Source organism: Haemaphysalis longicornis, unplaced genomic scaffold (assembly GCF_048455015.1).
Source record: "Haemaphysalis longicornis isolate Haplotype H1 unplaced genomic scaffold, Haemaphysalis longicornis Haplotype H1 scaffold_2, whole genome shotgun sequence".
Classification (NCBI taxonomy): Eukaryota; Metazoa; Arthropoda; class Arachnida; order Ixodida; family Ixodidae; genus Haemaphysalis; species Haemaphysalis longicornis.
The window spans coordinates 284759886-284782874 of NW_027526295.1; the positions used below are offsets into that span (position 1 = coordinate 284759886).

At 47.5% G+C, this 22989-nt stretch overlaps 1 protein-coding gene and 2 non-coding genes across 3 annotated transcripts in view; 2 read left to right on the plus strand and 1 right to left on the minus strand.

The window, feature by feature from the left end:
- LOC144170772 (adipokinetic hormone/corazonin-related peptide receptor variant I-like) overlaps positions 1-22989 on the minus strand; it is a 177473-nt gene that overhangs the window by 86187 nt on the left and 68297 nt on the right. The window lies entirely within an intron of this gene.
- Trnat-ggu (transfer RNA threonine (anticodon GGU)) lies at positions 1625-1697 on the plus strand. The gene has a single exon. It is a non-coding gene; the product is annotated as a tRNA-Thr (tRNA).
- Positions 2091-2163, plus strand: Trnat-ggu (transfer RNA threonine (anticodon GGU)). The gene has a single exon. It is a non-coding gene; the product is annotated as a tRNA-Thr (tRNA).

Sequence of the window (22989 nt, forward strand, 5' to 3'; positions counted from 1 at the left end):
CTCTAATTTAATATACTATTCAGCTGCCAAGCCCTGCACTGTTATATTTATGTATATTTATGTATATATATATATATATATATATATATATATATATATATATATATATATATATATATGATATATTATATATATTATATATATATATATATATATATATATATATATATATATATATATATATATATATATATATATATATATATATATATATATATAGGAAATGAGGGGCTGGTAGAAATACCACAGAAATAAGGGTTGGCAGTCAAGAAAACCTCGGAAAGCAAAGGGGGGAGGTTGTGGTAGGTCATTGAAACAGATAAAGGATTTTGGAAATAAAGAAAGAAAGCGGAGAAAAAATGCCCGCCAGGTGGGATCCGAGCCCACGACCTCCAGAATACCGGTCTGGTGCGGGGCGAATTCCCCCCCCCCCCCCCCCCCCCCCCCGCTTTCTGGGATATTTATGTCAATGTGATTTTTTCCTGTGCTTGGGGGGTGGTAGCCAGAGCCACTCTGACTTCCCGGGGTGAAGGGGACCTTCTTTTTAAACCCCGCGCCGTGACTCGAGTGTCTACGACATGTCGAGAGGGGTCGACCAGCGTTGAACCCTCTTAAGCTTCCTATGGCCCCAAGACTGCCAGAACAGAGGCCCTCGCTATGCATGTAGCGAATCAGAATAGGAAATGAGGGGCTGGTAGAAATAACACAGAAATAAGGGTTCGCAGTCAAGAAAACCTCGGAAAGCAAAGGGGAGGTTGTGGGAGGTCATTGAAACAGATAAAGAATTTTGGAAATAAAGAAAGAAAGCGGAGAAAAAATTCCCGCCGGGTGGTATCCGAGCCCACGACCTCCAGAATACCGGTCTGGCGCGGGGCGATTTTCCCCCCGCTTTCTGGGGTATTTATATCAATGTAATTTTTTCCTGTGCTTGGGGGTGGTAGCCAGCGCCACTCTGACTTCCCGGGGTGAAGGGGACCTCCTTTTAAACCCCCGCGCCGTGAATCGAGTGTCTACGACATGTCGAGAGTGGTCAACCAGCGTTGAACCCTCTTAACCTCCCTATGGCACCAAGACTGCCAGAACAGAGGCCCTCGCTATGCATGTAGCGAATCAGAATAGGAAATGAGGGGCTCGTAGAAATAACACAGAAATAAGGGTTGGCAGTCAAGAAAACCTCGGAAAGCAAAGGGGAGGTTGTGGTAGGTCATTGAAACAGATAAAGAATTTTGAAAATAAAGAAAGAAAGCGGAGATAAAATGCCCGCCAGGTGGGATCCGAACCCACGACCTCCAGAATACCGGTCTCCGCTTTCTTTCTTTATTTCCAAAATTCTTTATCTGTTACAATGACCTACTACAACCTCCCCGTTGCTTTCCGAGGTTTTCTTGACTACCAGCCCTTATTTCTATATATATATATATATATATATATATATATATATATATATATATATATATATATATATATATATATATATATACATATATATATATATATATATATATATATATATATATATATATATATATATATATATATATATATATATATATATCTATATATATATATATATATATATATATATATATATAGAAAATAAGGGTTGGTAGTCAAGAAAACAGCCCCGCCGGTAGCGTAGTGGTTATCGCACCAGACCGGTATTCTGGAGGTCGTGGGTTCGGATCCCACCCGGCGGGCATTTTTTCACCACTTTCTTTTCGACTCAAAAAATTCTTCATCTCTTTCTATGACCCACCACAACCTCCCCTTTGCTTCCCGAGGTTTTCTTGACTACCAACCCTTATTGTCTGTCTTATTTCACGGAGCCCCTCATATCCCATTTTCTGATTCGCTACATGCTTAGCGAGGGGCCTCTGTTCTGGCAGTCTTGGTGCCAAAGGAAGCTTAAGAGGGTTCAACGCTGGTCGACCACTCTCGACATGTCGTAGACACTCGAGTCACGGCCCGGGGGTTAAAAAGGAGGTCCCCTTCACCCCGAGTAGTCCGAGTGGCGCTGGTATACCACCCCCAAGTGCAGGAAACAAAAATACCGTAACATAAATACCCGAGAAAGTGCTGGGGAAACAGCCCCGCCGGTAGCGTAGTGGTTATCGCACCAGACCGGTATTCTGGAGGTCGTGGGTTCGGATCCCACCCGGCGGGCATTTTTTCACTACTTTCTTTTCGACTCAAAAAATTCTCCATCTCTTTCTATGACCCACAACAACCTCCCCTTTGCTTCCCGAGGTTTTCTTGACTACCAACCCTTATTTTCTGTCTTATTTCACGGAGCCCCTCATTTCCTTACTATATATATATATATATATATATATATATATATATATATATATATATATTCGTAAACATAGCTCCGCCGCCCCGTAAATGCCTGTAATAGATAGATAGATAGAACTTTATTCGAGCCCTTGAGGTCACCGTTGAGGCGGCCTCCGACGGGGTGGTCCCTTATTCACAGGGCCCATAAACGGCCAACACCTCCAGGCCCCGGGCCACTAGGGCCGCGTGGGTCGTTGCGGTGGGGCTGGACCGTAGGATCTACCATCGCTCTTTGGGGGAAGGGGGTAGGGGGGTGGTGGTTGGGAATGGGATTTGTGGGATGGGGGCTTTGAGTGACGTACACTCTGCGATGACGTGTCGCAAGGTGCCTTTTTCTTGGCGACAGAAGGGGCATGTGTCTTCATATTGTTGTGGGAACATGGTGTGTAGTAATTTTGTGTGGGCCAGCGACTCCGCTTGAATTCTTCTTAATATTGTCTGTTCTTTCCGTGTAAGTGTACAATGGGGTGTAATCGCGCAAAGTCTCTTCGATACACCTCCTGCGGGTAAACCCTATAACCGCGTAGCTAGATAGCAACAAGCGTTCCATTAGCGAGCGCGCGATGCCTACTCCATTTTCGACCCAATTAGCCAGACCGCTGACGCTAACAAGCCGCGAGTTTCCCTCCGGCATCGGCCACCATGCACTGTCGCCCGCGCATCAGGTGACGGGTGCTTTGTTTCGAACACGTGCCAATCACATCGCACGAGGGGGATTAGCTCCAACTCACGGTCGATATCGGCCGGAGTTGCCCATGCTAGAACACCAAGCTCCGCGAACACTCTGCATAATGCAGTCTGTATACTGCACCCGGGAAACTCTGCTGCGCGGTGCGCCACACTCAATTACCGCGCATGTTTTGAACCACTGCTCTTCCCTCGTACAGTGAGAGATTGCGGAAAGAGATTCGAGGGGCTCCTTGATTGGTTTTCGGCCATCCTTACTCAGTGATAGGAGTCACAAACGACATGGAAGTTCATTCTGCCACAAAAAAAATGATACGAGGAGGACAGGCAGAAGCTGCGAAAACAGCTCGAGGAGGCCTGACCCTGTGCTCTACTGGGCAGCACAAAAGTATGCGGCTAAGGGTGTACCATATACTCTGAGCAACACACATAACCGTTTGATGATGTCGCTCGAAATGAAATTATTTTCGCCTGGCCGCCCTTTGAAAAATTCCTGTCTATGAGCAGTAACAACGTTCGGCTTGCTCAAGGCGAGCTGCTGGCCCCAGCTGCTTGGAGGACAAAGTGAATGGACGGAAACCGGCCCACTCGTCACAGCCAACTCGTCATAAGAAAACTGCTCATAGTTAAACTGGTCAAACAGGGCATCGTGTAATACTTAATCTCATAGGCGTGCGCACGAGGGGGCAGGGGGGGGGGGGGGGGCGGCCGCCCCCTCTAATCAGCTTGGGGGGGCGCCAACTTTGCACTATACTTTTACTGAATTGAACCGGTCCCGCAGGGTTACGACCACGCGTGTGTTTTTACGACGATGGTAGCCGAAGAATCCTCATGTTCCCTTCCAAAAGCTGTTTACTTTCAGGCACGGAAAGGCGGGGACCAAAAGCAGGCCCTTGTGAGAAACACGTTATCACTTATATTTCATTTTTGCTCTATTCTTACTTCTCATCGTAGACAACATGTGTAGCACCGAGAAGTACATCCACGTAAAAAAAAGTTTAAGAATTGACAATACAACTTAATAAATTCTTCCGCATTTAAAAAGCTACCGTTTGAACGGTGCGCACGCGAACGACGGTGCTTGAACCAGTCAAACCGGGCAGGGCCACGCCGCCTCGAACCCAAGTTGTAATTTCGGCTACCTCCGCCAGTGGCGCTCTATAATTTTATAAGGGAACGATTATAATAATTTTATAACCATTCCTCGTCTTTGCACTGCGTTCTGACCGTTAGGCCTTCAGTGGGAAGAGGTCGGGAGTTGCAGGAGGGGTGGGGGGGGGGGGGGGGGGCGCTGCGGTACGATTTCGCCCCCCCCCCCCCCTAATCAAGAAACCTGCGCCCGCCTATGCTTAACCTCGTCCTAGGGAAACTTGTCACTTTTTTTTCGGAGCGGTGGGGAGACTGATGGCTCCAACCTGATGAGTGTTCCTTTGACCTCGTCGTAGTTTCCGGTCTGATTTCTCATCCCTTTCTTTTTTGTAGAAAGTGGCTGGTATTGTCCTTCCGGTTTTAACTCGACCGCATAGACCGCATCACTCGACCGCATCACACGAGAGCATTGCACGAAAAGTTCGGCTTTAAACCCCTCTTTGCATCAATTGACGTCGGTGTACACACTCACCGCCCCATCTGCATTATACATTTAGACGTTCATTCTTTCATTTCTTGAAATGCTAGTTTCTGGTTGTTTCTTACGTGGGCGTACATCTTGTAAAAATTCACCTTTACTGCTTCAAGTAGTATTATGGGGCTTAACGAAGGGATATTTTTCTGTTTAGGAGAGATAGCTGTATTTGATGATAGTTTAATATGTCGAGACTGCCTAGCGCCGGGGAACTCGCACTACCGAAACACCGTGAAAGCTGGCGGACGCGTAGTAAGCGTGGAGTTCTACTGCGTTTATAAAATGCTCGCCGACAATAGAACCATGTCGCGTTCAAAGAATAAGCACGAATTTTTATCTATTATAAGTTAGTTTTTAGTGATCATTTTTGCCGAATATGCAACACTGTAAATGGGATGTCTTCTAGCTACACAAAAGTGCGTAATTGACGAATAGAAGCCAATAAATCGCTGTAATAGTGCAAATGTACATCATTATACAAAACAAGTAACAAAACATATATCTCAAATTTGGTGTTGATAGAGAAGTCTGGCAACCCTCGCCGATTGCAAAAAAAAAACAATGAACAGAAACAATACAAATAATAAAAAGAAAAATGAACTAACAAAATCGTCAAAGCCATAGAGCCTACCGCCGTCACGCGGTTAAGTAAGAAACAAAAACATATAAAGAAAAAAAAACTTCAAATGTAGTCACAAAATTGCGAAGACGTAACTCATCTAGAGCCCCCACGAGAATCAATCAATCACACTTCTAGACATATAAAAATCCGAAAATTAAGTGCAGTATGCTCACGTGGTCTGCTCAGGCAAACAAAAAAAATAAATACGAAGAAGGTGCCCCTTCTTAGTTGATGTGCTTCAAAGCCACCAAGCTAGGAAACGTAATGTTAATGCAATGTATACAAACGGCGTCAGGAAGATTACGCAATAGTAGGCCGTTCTCAGAATTTATGTACTTTTTGATGTCGAATTGCACACGCATGATGGACGAAGAAGATAAGCAATGAAGCAATGCACATGTGTCCAGTTGCCCTATGTTACGAGTTTTCCCAGTACGAGATGGCCCATGACGACTTGCCCTACTCGACGAGTTCACCTATGACGAGTTGGCTGTGACGAGTTCACTTCGGACGAGTTCTCCTGAACCCGAAAGGGCATCTGGCTAAATTAGTTTGGTGCTTTGAAAACTAGAAGGCAGGCTTCTTTGCGCAGCTTACGATCCTCCAAATGTCAAAATATTAAACAAGGCTTCAGCCCTTTTTCAGTGGTGACGGCGTGCGCGTCAAACTGCAGTCTGAGTGGTTAAGCCGGGCCACAGGATGGTCTTTCTCTTAAGGACGGGCACACACCATTATTAACCTTGTAGGGTGGAGCCGTGCAAGCACCAACGTCGACAGCCGGCTGCAGCTACTGGCTCGCGTGAGTAGCCAGACCAGGGGTGCACAACGGGCGCATTGTGACAAGAACACATGCATCCGGTCTGCTGCCGGTCGCAGCTTGAAATATATTAGAATATACAGGTCACGTAGCCAAGGACGTCGCAGGCTTTCTTGAAGGAACGAACGTTTATTGGAACGAACTTTTGCTCCGCAAAAAACGCAGAGAAAGTACAAACGGCGCAGTAGCGGTCAACGAAGTGACGGGCGCAGATTGGCCTCGGCGATTCGAATACGGCGGTGGCGGCCCCGGGGGTGTTTATTTTTCGGCACGACTGTTTCTCGAAACGTCTAATTACAACGAGAGCACTGGAGATCAAAGATTATTCTAGGCTAGTGACGTCAGAACCAAAATAAGATAGCCCGTGCGGCATTTAAAAGGAATGAAAGGATACACGCACTTTGCTTGAAACACTCATAACACAGCCGGGCGCAACCGGATGGTAAAAACAAAATAAAAGTACGCAAACCCAATGCATGGTTCGCGGAAATACGCATAGTACACAATATAAATATCAGAAGGAACTAATTAGCCTAGATGTAAGTACAGCAGACGTCTGACCACACTCACTAGCTGAAGTTAGTTCAGGTATGACGTACAATGAAGACTCCACCATGGCAGTGGTAGTTATTCCGATACAAGGCACTCCTGTGGAGCCAAAGTGAAGAACCGTTACCGGATTCTCGTTTCCGAACTGACGACAGCCTCAGTAATGTTACCAACTTAACCTTGCAAGCTTTTTATTAGCGGTAGCCGCACCCTAAGGACAGGAAAATTGACCACTTTATTCAAGAGCGCCATCGAACTCGTGAAAACAACGTCGGGCATAGCACTTGTCATTTCGCGTTTCTGTAACAACAAAAATCTGGCCCCCTTCTAACCGGGAAACACCTAGCTTTTATATCTGTGCAATAAATTGTTAGTTTTTATTTCTATTGTAACCGCCTATGCTATATTTCCTTACCCTCCTCCTTTCGTGTCTTCCTTTCCTCCAAGCGACTTTCATTATCGTGCAGGCCTCCTTAAAGTTCTGTGAGATCAAAGACGAACGCCGTAGACCTTGGTCTACCTCGGGATCACCGCTGGCGCACTTTAGGCTCCAAGGCCCTCAACTGCAGCTGCACTGGGCAATGTTTATCGCGACGACGACTCATGCATAATTAATAGCTTCCAACTGGAACTGCCTAAGAAATCAGTGGGTACATCTAGATCTTTAGTCGAAGAGGCATCGGCACTAATTCTGATTTGTGGTATTTCCTGTGCTGTACTCACTCCGCTGGGCTTCTCACCAAATTGCTGTCTTCAAGCATAATATTTACCCAGAATACCCTTTTTGCTCCTATTCTTCATTACCTTTTGATCTCTCATCAGATGTGCTCGTCATTATGTGTTTGCGGAAGGCGTGTACATGGGCTTCTCTTACATGTCCATCCGGGCTGATTAAACGGGATGCTATGCTTGCGAAAAATGTGGAGGAAAGTGAACTTTATTTGTTTTTTATCTATTAGCGGTACGAAGAATACACAGCTTGCTCAGTATGCCAATATCACTTCTTTTTCAGGGCATGCGTTTATCAGAGAAGCGGTTGTGATGTCTGAGCTCACTGCTAAGGAATAATCATGATGCCGTTGATCATGCTACTGCCCACGAGCTTGACAGCTTTGTTAACCATCTTGCTCGTTACACCTCATCAATTTTACAACTGACACCTCAATTTCGCTTTTCCTACGAGTTCTTCCCGGCGGGAAAAAGGTATAGTGAGGGGACCTCTTTTTACGACCCTTTTCGCTAATATCTGGCCTCATTGTTTTCTTGCCCGTGTGGTATATCTCGCACATTGTACGGAGGGTCAGCAGAGTATGGCGAACATGTGCCCGCAATTCGCTACTGCCGTTAGAACTAGCGTTTCGCCCACTTCTTCGTCTCCACCCAGCTTCTCAGCGGCTCACTTCAACTTCTTTGTTTTCACGCCCAACAGCCGGGCTACTTGAAGGTCACGGTAATAATGCCGTAACGATATATCAAACACACATTGCATAAACGAGGCACACTCCAAGCGACCACGGCGGTTTGAGCCCGTTACGAACTGATGTACACAACGACACGCGTACTAGCATCGCGTAATCAACATTCATGCGGATTTCACGCCAGCATCTCTGACTCAAGCGATGCATCCCCGGAGGCAAGGATTGGACCCTCGCACTGCCCTATACACGTATACGTGAAACTCCCTCCGCAAAACATGCGCATAACGCCGTTACAACACGCATCCCGCCGCTGTCTTACGCACGCGCCCCGCCCCACGACACGGCATGCGCACACTTTGTTTCGTGCGATTGGCCCCAGCCGCTTACGAATTGAATAACAGCTATGCATGTCCATTCGATACATGGGGAGCAAATGTGACCAAGGAGGATGTTCAAAGTTTGAGTAGACGCTGTTATTCAAACGTCAGCCTTACGGGGACAGATGCATTGTTACCCTCTAACTCTGAACCGTACTGGCGGTGCGCACAAAGGGTGAGCGAAGGAAGAGAAGTCCTGCCGCTGTCGCACGGGAAGGCGGAAAAGGCAGAGGGAGCACCGCGTGCAAGTGTGCGCGCTACTACTACAATTGCCGCCGCGCTGGCCACTGGGCTCAGCATGGGGAGCAACTTTAGCAACTTGAGCACGACAACGTATTGTGCACATGCTGTAATCCAAGGGTCTTCAGGCCCCCAAGCAGCACGCAACTGCTTTTCGCCTGATGAAACCCGAACCTTGAATTCCTTTGATTTGATTTGATTTAAGACGCGGATTATGGAAGTAACGGGCGCGCAAAGCGCGAACTTCCGACTAAATTTATGTCTGAACAGCAAAGCTGTTTAGGCTGACCTTTGTCAGTCCGTCGCAACAAAATACCTCGAAGCCTCAAGAAAAAAATACGGTTAGGGTGGTCCCGAGAATATAACCCGGAAACTTTGCACCGTGGAACTGTCAACCTGACCAATGGGCCGCCTCAAAGGCCCGAGGGGTACAAAAAAATTTCACATCTTTCTGTAAGGGAACCCTGAGTAGCATGCGAAGCAGCCATGGGGTCGACTCAAGTCGACTGCGTTTAGGTTGTCCGCAAACATCATGCTCACCTCGTCTATGATCGCGCATTTCACGTTACCGAAGGCCACGCGGAAGGTGTTCAACTCGCTGGCGCTAAGGCCTCCGTCCCTGTTGGGGCCGGTGGTCTTCCGAGAGAGCTTGAAAGCCGCGTGCACCGTGGTTCCTTCCACCGCCAAAGGCGCCTCTCCGGTGCTCGCGCAGTTGACGAACGCGTTGTAGGCGGTGTTGTTGCCGGTGTTGCTGTACCGGTTGTAGAGGTCCATGGCAAGCCGGAGGACGAACGCCTTGGCGCAACCAGCCGGTCCTGTGAAGAAGACCCGTAACGGAGGTGCTGACGGCGTCGTCTGCTGGTCGGTGATCTCGCGCAGTAGCTCATGTTGTTCCACGTTTGTCATCCTCATCAAGTTGTAGTATTCGTCCCGGTCCATGATGTCCTGGCGCTTGCGCAGGGCCGCGCACGGACTCGCGTGTTTGATCAGGCGCACCAAGTCTTGGCTCGGGATGAGGTCGGCGTCTTCGTTTTCCGGGTGGACGATCACGGCAGGAGGAGGTGCTGCTCCTCCTTCTTCTTGTTCTTCTTGTTGTGCCCTGTTCTCCGCGGCGCTGACACTGGCGTTCACGCTGACGTTGCAGGTGGCGTTACCGGCGGCGTTGCCCGTGGCACTCATCGCGGCGTTGCGGGAGAAGGTTCCCCTACGGGAAGATGACGACGGTGGTTGAACGCGAAGCTATCTCGTCACGCATTCTTTGGTTGGCCAATCCCTAGGGGCATCCTCCCACAATCATCATCAGCGGTGCCTGGCCAGGCATGCGCAGTGGGGACAACGGCGGAGGGAACAGGCGCCACCATAAGCTGATTCGCATCTAAAAGCACGTTTCCCGTGGTCGGCACAGAATCTGGCTTCCTCGCGTTGTGCAACCGGCGTCTGTCCGACCAACGCCGCCTGTATAAACAATGCCTAACGCGTGAGCGAAAAATGGCCAAACAGCCACTCTCCTGTTGCTCTCTCCTACCCTTCCCCGCCCCGTATACCCTTCCAGCGTGCTTTCGTGTCCGCCAGCCAGCGCCGCTTCTCGGAAACTATGCAAAATAGTGTAAAGTTTGTTTAGCGTTCCCGAGGCGGCGCTCCTACGCCTTCTTGTTTTTCACCATGCCTGTCTGTCTTGGTCTGTCACTGATAAAACTTCCTTTGTCACGAAGCAAAATCCCTTGCGCTGCCGCAGGCTAATGCCAGCTTTGCGCGCTTATCTACTCGGATCACAGGCCCTGAAATTTTCTGAGTGGGGCATCCCACCTCTATCCCCTCCGCATTTAGGTATTGTTTTGACCCCGCTGTTCGCACTCCGCATCGGTGCGCACTTCTAAAATTGAGGACGTACTGTAGAAGCGCCAGGACAGCGTGGCGGGATCCCAGCTGCTTATCCTTTTGTTTCCTATAATTTTCTGAAGTTTACAAGCACGTGATATTATTGGAAAGTAATCGTAGAAGTGAGCGCCTGAACAAAAAACGTGCACGCAATTTTTTATTATCTAAATACTCCAGAAAGAAAAATATCAGTAAAATAATGGCTGCCCCATCCGAAAATATCCTTTTTCTGTTAGCTATATGTCTACCCGACAATCAGTATGTTCTTACACTATTTCAGTCCGCCTCCGTCTTTATATCTTTGGAAAAATGCAGCAAGTATGAAGCGAGCGACACGTTGAACGAGATACCCAGTGCGCCACAGAACTAGCGCCCCGTCGCGGCTAAGATGTAAGCGAAACGGCCCTTGAAGCCCAACAGGCAAGCTGACAGACACACGTCGTAGAAGTGGGTGCAGCCTTCGCGACTCGCGAGCAGTGACGTAAGGCGTGATGTCCGCCGGCACGCGCCACATAGCGGATCAGTGCCTGAACTAAGCGTCCCTACCCTTCCCATTGAAAAGCGCGCGACGCGTCAGGCAATGTTAATACAGGCGGCGTTGGTCCGACTGAGCTATAATCCTATTCTGGGCTCACAGCATTTCCTTGGGGTTCGTAGCGCGGACGTTGGCTTTGGATACGGCCGCGGGCGCTAATACTTGCTAACGCGGTCCACTTTGGGAGAGACGTGAAAGCCTGCAGACGAAACGGTCCGGCCTGCAGGTCATGGATAACTCTCAGCCGATTTATGAAGCGGAAACTTGGCGCCTTACTAAGCAACTTGAAAGCAAACTTAGGTCGGCTCAACGGGCCATATAACCAATATTGTTCGGAGTAACACTTAGAGACAGGAAACGAGCTTTCTGGATCAGAGTACAAACTAGAGTAGGAGATATTATAGTTCAAATACAGGAAATTTTGGCATACACCTCAATACAGCCTTACGGCTACAAAAGAAAGTTGTACAGCTTTTTTAGAAACTTTTCAGCTAAAGATAAATTCGTCCTGGTCCAGGATTCGAACCCGGGATCATTGCTTATCTATGGCAGTCGCTCAACCAACTCAGCTAATTAGGATTAGCTAATCCTGAGCCACTCCTGAGCTTAAACTGAGCTAATCCTGGCTAGCTCACTTGGTAGAGTGACTGCCCCGGTTAGGCGGGGGTCCCGGGTTTAAATCCTGGACCAGGACGAATTTTTTTTAAACTGTGAAGTTCCTGGGAAAGCTGTACAGCTTTCCTTTGTAGCCGTAAGGCTTCATTGAGCTGGATGTCAAATTTTGTCCAGGGCAAAGACAGCACGGTCATCTCTTGGTCTGCTGGACTAAGGAACCCCTCCCACATCACCAAGCCTAAAATACAGTTTGAAGTACAGAGCACTTTATGGGATAGCCTTGTCGTCGCAGCTCGCTCGCTGGACCCAAGTAGAGCCACACGGCGTTCCGTCGTCGAGGCATAAACCAGAGGCATCGAAAGCCAAGCGGTTTATATAGCCATGAGCGTTCGAAACTCGTGAACCGCTGGCGCTTGTTTGACATCTCCTCCTGTTTAGCGCAAAGAAGACTGTAGGTACATTTGAGGCAATATATACGTAATTAACCTTCCGCGCCCGTGTTCATTTAGTTAGGAACATTCGTTGGATTGGTTTTTACGATAGTAACCGAAAAGAAGTGGCAGTGCAACGCCCGTATGTGCGGGAATAAAAGCAAGCGCAAAAAGAACAGAACTCCCGCTGGCGCAGTTTCAGGCAGGGGGAGCGCGAGCACTGCGAAGGTGGGAAATTTGGATTGCTTTGGGTGGTAGCAGTGAGCGGATAACGGCACTATAGCCCATTATGGCGAATCCCTACCCTGCACTTCCCACAGCTTTCACAATGTAAGTGGAACGGCTTTAATTTTTTAATGCGTAGCATTCTTTGCCGAGTACCGCCCCCCCCCCCCCCCCGGGAAGGGCCGTGTAACGCCCTGCATTTCCACAAAAATGCAGATATCGCGGTAGTTCCACCTGTAATCGCTATAATAATGTCAATGGAGATACATAACTGGTCGCACGAAATTTTGAAAAACTTAAAATTAAGGAAAAAAATACAAAAAATTATGGAATATGGCGAAACGTGCAATGCCCTGCATTTTGCACAATAATGCAGATGTTGGGAAAGTTGTAGAAGTAATCGTTATAATAGCGTAAACGGAGATAATTGATCCCACGAAATTACGAAACACTAAAAAATAAGAAAAAAATATTAAAACATTTCGGAAAATGGAAAAGCGTATAACGCTTGGCATTTCCACAATAATGCAGATTTCGCGAAAGGTCCCCCTGCAGTCGTTCAACGAGCGTAAATAGAGATAAATGGTCCAACTAAACGCTCATACCCAGCTTTCTCGCTCAAAATTCCGACCTCTCAAAAACCTATCAAAACCACTTTAGGAAAGTGATATTAAGTATAAAGCAAGACGTCAACGTGAAGATGAAAACACTAAAAAATGTTTGCAGCATTCTGAATATTCTGTGGGTAATTCGGTGTCAAATCTTGCTCCCCATGCATTTTTATGGGATAGTTTCCAGCTTCCATGACTCCGAAACCTAGTCGCGCAACGTGCGAGACTTGAAACTTTGCACAAAGCTAGATTTCACCCCCAATATTAGCTGCGCAAAAAAGCTTTACATTTCGCTAAATAACTACAGAGTAATCACTGTTGAAAGGACTGCCATGATCGGGAAGCTGCACATGTGAAAAATTGAATAGGAAAAATATAAAATAATTGCGGAAAGTCGCCAACCGCGTACGCCCTGCCTTTCCACAATAATGCAGATTTCGGTAAAGTTAAACCTGTAGTAGTTATAATAGCGTAAGTGGAGATAATCGGTCAAACAAAATTTAAAAAAAATAAGAAATAACAAAAATATGGAAAAAAAAAAACGGAAAACGGCCTATCGTATAACGACCTTCATATCCACAATGATGCTCATTTTGCGGAAGTTCCACTTATAATCTTTATATTAGCGTAAATGAGATAATTGGAAGAAAAACATTTTGAACCACTAAAAAATAAGAAAAAAACTATGGTTGATAACTCTGTCATAGGAATCAGTAAAAGACGAAAGTGAAATATGCAGCGAAATCTGCAGCTGAGCATGATTGTGGGTCAACGGCTGTCTTGTGGCTGTGCCTGGCTAGCGACGTCTTGCTGGCGAGTCACTTCGGCAAAGGTTTATTGGCATCATTTCCGTAAGGGATATGAGGTCAGTGGAATCTTGGGGTATGGCGGCATAAAACACTTCCGTGTTAAAAAATAAATCCGAAAACGAACAACTTTAAGTATAACTGGTATACCGTACTCTTTAGCACTAAAGTTTGCTTCCCTGCAAGAACACCCTGTGGGTGCGTGTGCACTCTTTACAAGCCGGTTGCTTCGTTCTGCCTGCGTCACTTCCGTGACCGATATAACGGCAGCGAAATTTTGGTGTATTTGGCAATAAAACACTTTCGTGTTAATATAAAACAATTACGGAAAATGGCGAACCGTGTAGCGCCCGACATTTCCACAATAATGCAGATTTCTCAAAAGTTCCAAATGCAATCGTTATAACAGCGTAAATAAAGATAATTAGTCGACCGAAATTTCGAAAAACTAAAAAATAAGAAAAATAGCATGCAATTATGGAAAATGGCAAACCTTATGTATAACGCCGTGCATTTCCGCAATAATGCAGATTTTCCGAATGTTCTCCTTCTAATCGTTGTAACAGCGTAAATGGAGATAACTGGTCGGACAGGATTTAGACAGAGCCAAAAATGTGGCTGTAAAAAACTCCCACCCATGACAAGCCGCAAGAGAATGCTACGCAATAGTAGATTTTTCTCTGAATTTTTGCAGAATTTTTTTCTTCTTCCTTCCTTTACAGAAACTTACTCCACCTTGATGATTTGCCCTAAATCTGGTCGATAGTTGAAATAAAGAAGAAGAAAGTCTCTTTGGCTGGCCACGTCATTAGACGAAATGACGATCGGTGAATGGACACCGAGAGACGGTCTGGAAAGTCTGGAAGGCCAATTAATCGACGGAGGGACGAAATAAGGAAATTCGGAGGCAGCAAAGAATGAACTCGAGCGGTGCGGGACAGGAGCGGTTGGAGCTCGATGGGAGAGGCCTTCGTCCTGCAGTGGACCCAGAGGGCTGCTGCTGATGATGATGATTGAACAACCTGGTCTCCGACGAAGGGAGAGGGGCTGCCAGCTCTGCTGTTTCTCCACCCTTGCACCACTATTGCATGTTGCGCCAATTTGTTATAATACAATTCTTTTCATAATGGATAACCATGTGTAGTTGAAGTTTTAGTACGGTGTGTGCGAATCTAAGCCCAAGGGACAAAGACCTCCGTGCAAAGAAAAGCGACCTTGCAGATCGCAACGACTTTTGTTGGCGACTTTTTGAAGAAGGATGCAGCAGCTGGAGTGAGCCGCCCGCGTGATTATCGGCACTGATGATGATGATATCATCGGAGAAGCATCGATGATGATACCAACGTTTCTACATCTTCCCCCGGCCACTAGGAAGATCGGTCAGTCCACTTCCAGTAGTCAGAGGCGCTGCACTTTTCGGCTTATGATCGGTCCATTCGGAAACTCGTGGAGTGCTTAGGAACTAAATTTGTTTTCGCGGTCTATCGTTGCGAACCGGAGTCCGAAACACGCGTGGATCCATATCACCGTTGTCGAGCCCAATTGATCCTGTTTTTAGCTTGTCGGAGGCCTTTTGAAGGTTCTTGCTTTGAAAGAAAAGTTCTTGGGGGTATGCCCTTTCCCGCCTCGACCAAATTGGCAGTTTCTTAGATGTCGATCCGCCTGTAGGGTCACAGAGGTGGTTGAGCTTTTCCTCGGAAACTCGAACGTTGTTTACATGGTCTGGTTTTCTTTCCCAGGGAACGGTAAATGTGTGTCGGCCATCATGGCTTGGAATGGGTTCATCAAGTTAAGACATCGCGGAGTCATCTTGATGAGCAGGTCCTTGGTCTCAATGCTTTTAGTCTCCAACACTTGTTCAAGAGATGGTATCACTTGTGACTGCTGAATCCCCGTATGGAGTGCTACTTCGTTGGAGCATTGCTCTCCTCTTGGGGGTGGATTCTTTACTAGTCCGTGTACGGTCCATCCAAGCCGGGTCTCGATTGCTTTGATATTAAGTCCTAAACTTTGAATGTTTCCTGTAACAACATCCCAAAAAAAGTCTGATCCAATTAAGACGGCCATCCCATCGTGAGCACCAGGCTGACACACTAGACTTCTCCTATCACTGTTTCGTCTGGGAACGGGATTGGGCGGCTGGAAATTGATTTCACCTCGAGTGCTTCAACAAAAACAGTAGAGCTGGTTGTGAAGCTGTGCAGGTGCACCCGCACTCTATTGAATGTCTCTCGTATCTTCCCCCCCCCCCCCCCCCGAAAACGTCTACTGTGAGTGTTTCTTGCCCTACCATATCGCAACCTAGCTTCCAAGAAACGTCAGTCAAAATGAAGCTGCGTTGACTGCCTCCTCCGAAACGAATCCTGCAGTTCAGCGCTCTTGTCGGCCCGGACACGTTGGTCATCAGCGGTGGAAGGAGTATAATTGGGTGTTCTCGTCTTGACATCAGTTGTACTCGAGTTGCAGCGAGTTGCTCGTTAACTTCCTTCCTCAGGTCTTGGTTGCACATTGAAGAGGCATGTCGCCGCGAGCAGTGCTGACAGACGATTTTTCTCTTGCATTGTCTAGCAAAATGGCCTTGAATCAAGCAACGAAAGCAGCGTCCCTCTTGAGAAAGACCCGCTTTTTAAGCTACCGATTCAGAGAAGCAAGAGCCCGCGTCATGCGTGGACGAGCAAAACATGCATTTCCTCGTTCCGGATGTAGTGCTGTGCAGAGATGCTACGGATGACAGCTGGGGACATGTATGCTGCTGCTGCGAATTGGTATAACTTGTAGTTCGACGTAATCAGTGTCATCGCCTGCCAGGATTCAAGTTCTTGCCTCCAAATTTGTTGCGATGAATCATCATTCGTGGTTGTCGTCATGGTCATCTTTGACCACTTATGAAATCTAAGCGCAAGACCTGGAGGTAGTGTCCGGATCGGAATCTCTCGAAGCATGGAGGCGTAGGTACTAGGGCTCATCCCAAGGGCTTTTAGGCTTCTGCAAAAAGATTGAACACGGTCGTACAAGTTTCAGATCAGCCCGAGATAGCCTATTGAGCTACAACGAAATAACTACTCATTACCGCCTATCTCGCCTCAAATACCCACCGGCCCACCCCTCACTGACTTACACAAAAGAACGACTATGGAGGCTCGCACAGACCGAATCCCTTCCCCATAGGGCCCTCCTCCATCATATTCATCCTTCAGTTTATCCCTCTGACTTTTGCCCACTATGCGGAGACAAGGCCATGGTGCAACATCACATGTGGGCCTGTCGATATGATCCCCTCCCTCAAATCAATTCCTCGGAGCTCTGGGATGCAGCGCTGAGCTGCTCTGACCCGGAGAGAGAAGATCATCATAGCCCGGGCTACGAAGGTCTCCACATAGCTCCGGCTGCCAGCCACCTCCCTCGCTTAGAGGTCTTCTTTAACAAAGGGCTTCTCTCTCTCTCTCTCTCTCTCTCTCTCTCTCTCTCTCTCTCTCTCTCTCTCTCTCTCTCTCTCTCTCTCTCTCTCTCTCAATCTCTTTACGTCTGAGGATGAAGCGACCGGTTTTAATTCGATTAGGGCTTGCATGTGGTCTTGCACAAGGCGCGCCTCATCTCCGTACCGTTGTTTTAATATCGCTATCGCGGCCTGGTAGCATTCCACGGTCGGAGGAATTCCTGATATTGCGGAAGCAGCTTTTCCAGATAAAAGGTTGACTAAGTACTGGAATTTTTCCGCAGGGCGAAGTTCAGGGTTCGTGTGAATCACACTCTCAAACTGGTTCCAGAACTGGAGCCAGTTTCGTCAATCTCCGTCGAATTTAGTCAATTCAAGGGTTGGTAGCTTCGCTCGCGTGGCCGTGGTCCCGGAAGGCGGTGAGCTTGTCTGAGAAGGTGTAATACCAGGCTCACCGCTCGGGTGGTCTCGGGACCGAAAGCGAAGCTCCGCCATAATTTGGACGATTCTGTCATTGAAGGCTGCTTCAGCGGATGTCTCCGCTGGTGCGAGGTCGTCGGTGGTGTCTAGATAAATATCCTCGTCCAGATTTTCGATCTGTCGAAATAGAAATTCGATCCGCTCCGCTCCAGAGAAACAGCCATATCTATCTGTGTGGTTTCCAGTGCGGAGTCCTTCTTCGACGTTCCGAAAGATGCCATCCAGCTTCTCCCGCAGTGTGTTTCGTCGCCGTAGCTTCCTTTCAATGGAGGTCATCGTGAGTCCCAAGGATCTGGTCCGCCGGAGCAGGATTCATCGTAATCAGGTAGCCGTCCCGGTGCTCGTCGTCTCCGACGTCAATTCCCGGGTTTCGCGGCACCAAATTGTGGGAACCTAAGCCCAAGGGACAAATTCCTCCATGCAAAGAAAAGCGAGCTTGCAGATCGCAACGACTTTTAATGGCGACTTTTTGAGGAAGGATGAAGCAACTCGAGTGAGCCACCCGCGTGATGATCGGCACCGATGATGATCATGTCATCGGTGCAGCAGCGATGATGATACCAAAATTTCTACAAGGTGTTCTTTACAGGGGCACAGTAAATTTAGTTTGAAATCTGCTTCAAAAGTGACCTTTACCTCTCACTTCTGTGTTCTTTACTGCGCAATCAATTATTGATCATCAAAGTGTCCAAAACACGAAAGGCTTTGTAGATGGCGACTTACCCATGGTCGGTTATTCCGCATGTTGAATTCGGCATTACTTGTTTGGCTTTTTTTTTCGTTCTTTCCGTCGCCGGTGCACCGCCTTGCGCTGCATTTGAACCCCATTTCTCCGCTCTATACGCGCTTGCTCGGCCTGCCATCATTGTTATTGAGTTTTGTTCTCGGTACGTTGCTCTCAGTCCGTGCCGATCAACCCTGGGGGAAGTGCACACCTTCTGTATCTCGACGGTGCGCTTAAAGGGGTCATGCAGGCAAAATACAAGTTTGTTTTATTCAAGAGATTTTGTGTTTTCTAGTTCTCCCAGCGCTTGTCCGGAAGCAAACAATTCTTTATTCAGTGAGAAAGTGATCAATTTAAGTTAAAATTTTGATTCTCCCGCCAAATCGTGTTTTTGTGACGTCTGCAATGACTTCACAAGAACAGGTCTTTAAGCGAAACATAGTGCGCCATTAGGCTTGCAGCCTACTGCAGAGCCTTGTTTACTGTCAGTCCTCCTAGATGGCGCCACCATACTGCGTCGGGCCGTTTTCTGCCTTTGCTTTGTTTTCGACCGTATTTGCACCCCGCTTGCTTTTGTTAGGATAGGATATAAGTGTTTCGTGAAGCACGGCGTTCGCTGGACAAATGTGGTCACGTAAGACACCGTCGCTCGCGCTACTCGGCCAGTGTCATCTGAGACATCCCCAAAGCACCGCACTGCTGTGCAGTTAAAACAAGCATAGAACGCGCAGTACCAACAGCAGTACGCATCGGCACTTCTATGTTTATGTGTACTTTCGTAACTTCCACTGTTTGCTCCACCATTCTTACTGCTATAAAAAGAATGTTCCCTCAGTTGAAGCGCAATAAGCTCGTTCGGCAAGCTTATAAGACTGCATTATTTGCGTTTGCTTTTGCCTGCCTCAGCCAATCGAAGAGCTGGGCATATGACATTATAGGTTCTTTTGCGAGAAATGAGCCTGCGGTGCTCGCATGGCCATTGCTTTTTTCCCTAATTATATAGTTTATTTGAGAGAAGTTTACGCTAAAAGTGGTGTCACTGTGATTTTAACGAAACAGTCTTTCCAATGAACCAAGCTTGTGTTTTGTCTGCATGGCCCTTTTAAGTGAGAGTTTTTCACGCTAAATCGTTACTTGACTATAGGTTGGCGAAAGCATGCACCAGGCTGGCGCCCGCCCAACGAGCACTCACCCGCATATTATCCGCAAAAAGCACCCACAGCTGCTAAACATTTGCTAGCTAAGGCGTGCCATAGCATTTCATGCGTTTCATAGCGCGCGTACGTCAAAAAGAATAAAACACACAGAGATATGTATCGGGTTTTGTTCAATAGCCTGGATCACAAAAAATAAACACGAAGAAGAACTTGGCGTGGGCTGCTTTCTATAGTTGATCAGAAAAAAACAAAACAAAAACAAACACTCAGTGCGCGGTCATTTCCAATTGCCATACGACGCGTTTCATAGCACGAGTATGATAAAAAAAAGCAAAAACCGAGCGTGCGTCATAAATTTCGCACGCAGTCTTGGTTGGCCTTCAGCTTCTGTGGAGGCAGTGTCGCAGCAGCACGAACAGTGATTGGTTCTGATGCTGAAGTTGTAGGCTATCTCGACATCGGCAGAAGGCTCGGTGAGAAATCTAGCCAAGAGGAGCGAAAGTTCTTGTGCAACATTTTCGCACCGTACTTTCAGTGAACGTATCGTGCACGATGGAATTTGTTGCCAACAGCTAAGCAAGATCGGACTCCACACGGTAAAGGTAATTTCTCTTCACCACGTTCCGATCTCTTCAATAAGGAGGCAACGGTTGAAAAGGATATTCCGAAGATAACTGGGCCTTGACTGGGTACGGCTCTCATGCCCAACATTGCCACTTGTTTGGATTGTAAGCCACCCCAAGGAAGCTGCTACAAGCGTGCCTCCAGTTATGGTGAAAACGCCGCATCATTTAAGGAGGTTCCCGTCGATTAGGGCTCTCTTTATTGAAAAAAAAATGTTGAGTTTTCGAGCAAGAATGACCTAACTTTAAGGAACAGAAGGCCCTTTTGGATCTGCTTCATGAAAATTCAGGCCTTCTTTTTGAACTTTTGCAAGTGCATAGACAAGCTTCACGTAAGGAGTTTCTTGACGTAAAGCCGAAGTCGATAAAGTTCACAAATGCTACAATAAAACGAAATGCTAAAAAATACAGAATGCTAGCCAAGCAGGCAGATACGGTAGCAGTGTGGTTTACTTGTGTGCAGAGAGAGAGAGCTCTTTAATGTGACCTGGTGACGTCAGCCCTGCTAGGGACAAGGCTTGCTACGCCAGATGGGGGCGATTACAATGATGAGTGGTGAATATTAGACACTAGGGGTACAGCAGGAAGAAGACTAACAAGAAACGTTAAAAACGAGAAACAAGAAAATCCTGCTAGTAGAGTCCAGACGTAAAGAAATACAATTGAAAAGAAAATCTTTAATGTATTCTCAAGCAAAATTCAAAGTATACGGCGCAAAAAAAATAGCCACATCAACCCAAGAAATGTAAATTGATGAACACCACAGCAAGAAAGAGTACATATCATGATGAGACACGTGCGCTGTGTATGATCTAGAGAGATTGGTCCAGTTCGGAGACTCGTAGGAACCGAAGCAGAACTTTTGTACCCAAGGTACTGTCAACACAATTGGCCCAGGGCTACGATGCGGATAAAGACTGAACTCTACATTCTCCATTTATGGCTCGTATTAATGTTACTGATCGGTACAATCGGTATTGATTGGTACAAACGCTACATTTTATGCTAGCAACCGCAGGTCGCACTGCGAGCGAGAGAAGCAGGCGAGGTTGGCGATTATATTTAGCACCACCAGACGGAACATGCTGCCCCTACACAGCAATTTTTCGACGCGCTGGCTCCATTGTTGCCGCATGCTACGGGCAGGTCGCTATCTAAAAGCCTTTAGTGGTCGAGAATGCTACCCTTATCAAGTGAGACATGGCCTTCATGCGTGGTAGATGGGATGCGTGGTATTGAGATGGGACGCATATTTCGTGGGACGGGGCAATGGTGAAATCTTGGCGTATATGGCGATGGGTATACATTGTTGTCAGTCTTGTTCGGGATATGGCGTATGAATTCGGGCAAGTTTAAGGCGTGTGAATCATGGGAAGTTCTTAGGAATTTCTGGAGCGTTTCCCATATGTTACGCATGCCCAAGAGCTAGTTTTCCTGTAGATATTTTAGGAGGTAACCCCAATTAGGATGTGTGTGCCCGGCGTATCGTTATGTTCAGCTTATTTTTTGTGTCTTTAAGTGCAGGGTATGGCGCATCATAAGTCATTCGGGTAATGAGTAGCGCTCACATAACGTGGGTATTGTCCAATTCTCGTAATTCAATCGGTGGAGATGAAGTGGGTTAGGTTAACCAAGTGGGCTAGTGTTAGTTGCAATGTTAGGATAGTTTGTGCACCCGATCCGTCTGTCGGGATGTCAAGGCATACAACTTTGGGGTGCGGAGCTTTCGGAAATGGTTAGTCGTCATCTTAGAATTTAGGGTCTGATATTGCGACATATTTTTGGTGGGTTCGTTGCATAATATTGGCAGGGCGGATTTCTCAGGAGAGAGAGAGAGAGAGAGGGATAAAACTTTATTTAAAGCAGCCCATGTCCGGGCTGCCGAAAATGGGGTTCTGGTGGGCCTGTAATGCGTTCAGGCGGCTATTTCGCAGGTGTCAGGGCCCCGCACGTGGGAAATGTGCCGGGCGAGGTGGGGTCAAAGGATGGGGCGAAGAACAGGCGGAGGAGGGAAATGTGCCGGGCGAGGTGGGGTCAAAGGATGGGGCGAAGAACAGGCGGAGGAGCAGCCCAGCTTTCCCATGAGTATGGAATGTGGTATGGTAAAAGCTGTGGATGAAGAAATTGAGGTGATTGTAGCGAAAGAAGACCAGCATCTGGCTTCCGATGTGGTGATCGAGTCGATTAGCGAGGCAGTGAGCGCCCCCGATCCTCCTCTTCCTCCTCCTCTACTCCCCCTACTGTCGCCCCCTGCCTGCCCATCTTTATTTCTTAACATACTCCCGCCGCCGCCAAGTTGGTTAGTGACTAGCAGGGGTAGTGGCCAAGTCCGTGTCCCACTACGACCACTTGTCCGACTTCCGTAGCGGTACATGATTCCACCACAGCGATGCTTGTAAGCTGGCTGGAGGATCCCGTGGAGCATTTGGCAGGGTGCCTCGGTGCCGTCGATCTCTGTAGAGAGCGTTGTCATTCGAGCGAGGCAGTACAAATCCATGGCCAACGTAACGGGCAACGACCGCTTGCGGAGTTGCTGGATAAAAGTGACTTAAGAGATAAAGGTGAAGATTGCGAACGGTCAACCGGAAAGAGAGACCATGCTCCTGGTTTTCAGTCGCCAGGCAGCCGCCAGGATCAAACGGGAACAGTTGATGTAGACTGCCAAATTTCCAGAGAGCGTCACGGTAGCGTGATGGCATTGCCGTCGCCTCCACGTCTGATACTGCTTCCATGCGGAAATATGTGTGTTCGATCGGCGTATCCGTTATCTCTGCGAACAATAGGACTTGGCTCTCGC